We start from the raw sequence: 4,921 nt of genomic DNA, 5'->3' as shown, positions 1-4,921 counted from the left end.
CGTCTCAAAAAAAAAAAAAAAAATAAAAAAAAAAAAAAGAAATTATGTACAGAAATGCCATAAAACCACAAAAGAAAAAGTAGCCATCTTTATTAGTTGTCTATTGCTGTGTAATAAACTATCATAGATTTAACAGCTTAAAATTATGTATTCATTATACCACAGTTTCTACAAGTCAGGAGTACAGATATGGTTTATATGTGTTCTCTTCTTTGGGGTCTCTCACAAAGTTGCAAAGCGTCAGCCAGGGCTGACATTTCATCTGAAAGCTCAACCATGGAAGGATTCACTTTTGAGCACATGTGCTTTCAGTCACATTCAGTTCCTTGATGGCTGTTAGCTGGAGGCTGTGATTAGTTCTTTGCTATGTGGGCCTCTCCGTTGGGGCAGCTCAAAATATGGCACCTGGCTTTATCAAAGTCACCAAAGGAGAGGATACTCCAGCAAGATAAAAATTACAACCTCTCATAATCTAATCACAGACATGACATCCCTTCAATGTTTATTTATTTTATGAGTCAGAGCCAAGTTCTTCAAGGAGAGAGAATTACACAAGGCCAGAAGTCAGGATAGTGTAATTATATAGGATAGTGGAGAGGGGGGGATATCCCATAAGCTATCTACCTCTCTCAGTCTGTTTTCTCTTGCTATAACAGAATACACAAAACTGGGTCATTTATAAAGAATAGAAGTTTATTTCACTTATAGTTTTGGAGGTTGGGAAATCCAAGAGCATGACCTAGGCCTCTGGTGAGAGTCATCCCATGGCAGAAGGCAGAAGCAGGAAGTGAGCATGCTAAAGAGAAAGCACAAGGAGCTGGCTCCCTTTCAAAACAACCCTCTCTCTCTGTAATTAACCTACTCCCTTAGAGATGACATTAATCTTCATGAAGGCTCTACTCTCATGACCCAGTTACCTCCTATTAGGCCTCAACTCTGAGCATTGTTGCATTGGGGATTAAGTTTCCAACACATGGATTTGTGAGACACATAAAAATAGAATACTTCCCAGCACCCAAAATTTATGTCCTTCTCATAATGCAAAATACATTCATTCCATCCCAATAGCCCTCAAATCTGAACTCATTCAGTTTCAACTCAAAAGTCTAACGACTCATTCAAATCAGATATAGGTGAAACTGAAAGCATGATTCACCTTGAAGCAAGGACTCTACAGCTGTGAGCGTATAGAATCAAAACAAGTTATCTACTTCCAAAATACAATACTGAGACAGGCACAGGACACACATTTCCATTCCAAAAGGGAGAAAGGGGCCAGAAAAGAGGGATAATTCATTACCAAGTAAGTCTGAAATGCAGCAGGGAAAACAACATTAAATCTTAAAGCTGAAGAATAATCTCTTTTGATTCCATGTCCCACATCCTGGACACATTGAGGAGTTGGGGATTGGGTACCCAAAACCTCAGACAGTCTCACCCTAAGGCTTCACTGGGCTCAGTCCACTCAGTAGCTCTCATCAGTTAGAGTTGCATGGTGGTGGCCCTACAGTTCTGTGGTTTTGGCAGTGGTGCTGACGCTACAGAACCTCTGGGCATTGCCCTAGTTGGGGACTCCTTGTGTCTGCTTTGCCCCGTGGCATGTCTCTGCCTAGGCCCCCAGGCTATCTGCAACATTATTTGCAATCCAGATGGAGAAAGCTATGCCTACAGAATTAGTATCATATGAACACTGCCAGGGTTTACAGTTTGTATCTTCTTGAGCAGCAGGTTGAGCCACATCTAAGCCTGCTTGAGATGCAGCTAGAACAGCCAAAGAGTGCTTTATCAGAATGTGGGGAGCAAAGTCTTGAGATATCCCTGGCCAGTAAGCTTTTGAAGGTCTTCCTAGATGCATTTCCCAAAAGGATTCTACCCTCTTAGAGGTCTGAGCCTATAATAGGAGGGCAGCCTGGAAGATCTTAGAAATGCCTTCAGGATCTTTCTCTCCTTGTCTTTACAAATAGCCCCTGACTTCCTTCTACCCATATTAATCTCTTTAACAGAAGGTCACTTGGTCATACAAAAGTTTTCCACACTTTTCTGTTCTGCTTCTTTTTTAATTAAAATTTTGCCTTTATGTTATTTTTTTCTCTTGCACGTCACTGTATGTGGTCAAAAGTAACGATGCAGCAGCCAGAGTGCTTGGCTGATCTGGTATCTTTTCTACTAGATAGTCTAGCTCATCGTATTCCAGCTCTTAAGTTCTGTATTTCACGAAGTCTTAGGACACAGACACTATTCAGCCAAGTTCTTTGTTACTTTATAACAAGATGGCCTTTAATGTAGTTTCTAACACCTTGTTCCTCATTTCTGTCTGAGACTTCATCAGAAAGACCTTTACTGTCCATAATAGTTCTACCAGCATTCTGGTCATAACCACTTAAATCATCTATAAGTAGATTCAGGCTCTCTCTAGTTCTAGTGTATTCTGAACCCTCACCAGAATTGCCTTTAACACTTTATTCACTGCAGTATGGGTGTTTTCTAGCTTGTTCCTCCAAATTCTTTCATCCTCTACCCGTTATCCAGTTCCAAAGCCACTTAACATTCTCAGGTATTTGTTAGAGTAACAACCCACTTGTAGATACCAAATGTTTTGTTTTAGTCTGTTTTCTGTTCTGTAACAGAATACCCAAGACAGGATAGTTTATAAAGAACAGACATTTCTTTGGCTCATGGTTTTGAAGGTTGGGAAGTCCAAGAGCATCTAGCAAGGGTCATCCATGGTGGAAGGGCTGAAAGTGGAAGTGAGCATGCAAAAGAAAAGCATGGGCGGATCTCTTTTATAACAACCTACTCTTTTTATAACTAACCCACTACTTCAGTGACAATATTAATCCACTCATGAGGACTCCACCCTCCTGACACAATCACCTCTTGTTAGTCCCCACCTCCCAATACTGTTACATTGAAAATCAAGCTTCCAAACCATGAATTTAGGGGACACACTCAAGCTGTAGCACCATCTCTACCTAGAAGATGTAAAAAAGCCTTTTCAATAAGACACTTAAATCTGAGAAAAGATATGTGAATTCTATACACTCAATAAAAAGGATGGGATAGAATTCTGATGCCTTCACTTTCTATCTTGCTGGTAAATCCATATTTACCTTACGTCAAGATTGATCATGTACCAAAATAACCAAAATACACAAAGTTGTAATAAATCAAGTATATAGTCTGAACAGAATGAATCCAGTTAGAAATAACCTTATGTAGTTGACTTTACAAGGAAAACTGAAATCATTAAGGGGAAAGGGGGACTTTTCAAAGTGTGCAAATAACCTGTAAAAATAATACAAGTTAAGTATCCCTAATACAAAATTTGAAATCTGAAATGCTCCAAAATCGGAAACTTTTTGAAAGTTGACATGATGATCAAAAAACATGCTCATTGAAGCATTTTGATTTCAGATATTCACATTAGGTGTGCTCCACCAGTAAGTAAAATGCAAATATTTAAAATGTAAACGTTTAAACATTTTGATCCCAAGCATTTTGGATAGGGGATATTCAAATTGATTACACTTTTACAGTAGAGGTCATGGTGGTGAAAGGAAGTAAAGAAGAATGAGGAGGAATGAATAAAAGTGTATTAATTCAATCTTTATTGACAGTTAAAGAGTTAAAATCTGTTGCTAAATGTGAATTGTTTGTAATTTAGCTTCCCAAACAGGAACAAACACATTGTGAATTGAGAATCCCAGACACACTGGCACTGGATAGGTGCTGAGATGATGGAAAGACAGAAGGAATGAGAAATGCGTTCAAGTTTTAAAAATTGATATGATGTCAGTAATACTGTTTCCAGAAATGAATAACTCACAGGTTAGAAAAAAGAAGAAAAAACTAAAATGACATTTTAAACTTAGGTTGAAATGTGTACATCAACGTGTATAGAGAGGAAATTATAAGATCTCAAAAAAGACAAAATATCTTTTTGATATTTGATATTCTGAATTAATAATATTTATTAGACACCAACCATTCATTTACTTATTCAACAAATATTTACTAAACGACAGTTGAAAGTTTAAGTAAAAATAATTTGGGACTTTTTTTAAAGTAGGGAACCATATTTCAAATTAGTACTCAAGCCTGGTGCCAAGTTATCTATATCACAGCTGGAATGTGGCAAAGGGATAGAGGAAAAAATAAAATAGCTTCAGATCTCCACCACCTACAGCTAAAATAAAGCTGAGATTTCCTTTCTGGCTTTAATGATAGAAAGTATTCCTGACTTATGGATACAAAGTGACAATTCAGAACTCTTGACAGAAAGAAGAAAGTTAAGTTTAGAATATATTACAAGTAGCAATTTCAGAAACTTCTCTCATGACCTCTATCAAATGAAAAACTTGATGGAAAGCATAGGTATGAAACTGAATTAAAAATAAGAGACCCGAGGGGCGGAGCAAGATGGCCGAATAGGAATAGCTCCAGTCTCCAACTCCCAGCGCGAGCGACACAGAAGACTGGTGATTTCTGCATTTTCAACTGAGGTACTGGGGTCATCTCACTAGGGAGTGCCAGACAATCGGTGCTGGTCAGCTGCTGCAGCCTGACCAGCGAGAGCTGAAGCAGGGCGAGGCATCGCCTCACCTGGAAGCGCAAGGGGGAAGGGAATCCGTTTTCCTAGCCAGGGGAACTGAGACACACAACACCTGGAAAATCGGGTAACTCCCACCCCAATAGTGTGCTTTAAGCAAACAGGCACACCAGGAGAATATATCCCACACCTGGCCGGAAGGGTCCCACGCCCAGGAAGCCTCCCTAACTGATAACACAGCAGTCTGCGGCTATCTTGCCAAAAGGCAGCAGCGAGGCTGGGGGAGGGGCGCCCGCCATTGCTGAGGCTTAAGTAGGTAAACAAAGCCGCTGGGAAGCTCGAACTGGGTGGAGCTCACAGCAGCTCAAGGAA

This window comes from Rhinopithecus bieti, unplaced genomic scaffold (assembly GCF_001698545.2).
Source record: "Rhinopithecus bieti isolate Rb0 unplaced genomic scaffold, ASM169854v2 scaffold_10654, whole genome shotgun sequence".
NCBI classification, from domain to species: domain Eukaryota; kingdom Metazoa; phylum Chordata; class Mammalia; order Primates; family Cercopithecidae; genus Rhinopithecus; species Rhinopithecus bieti.
Note: the sequence above shows the minus strand (reverse complement) of the source record.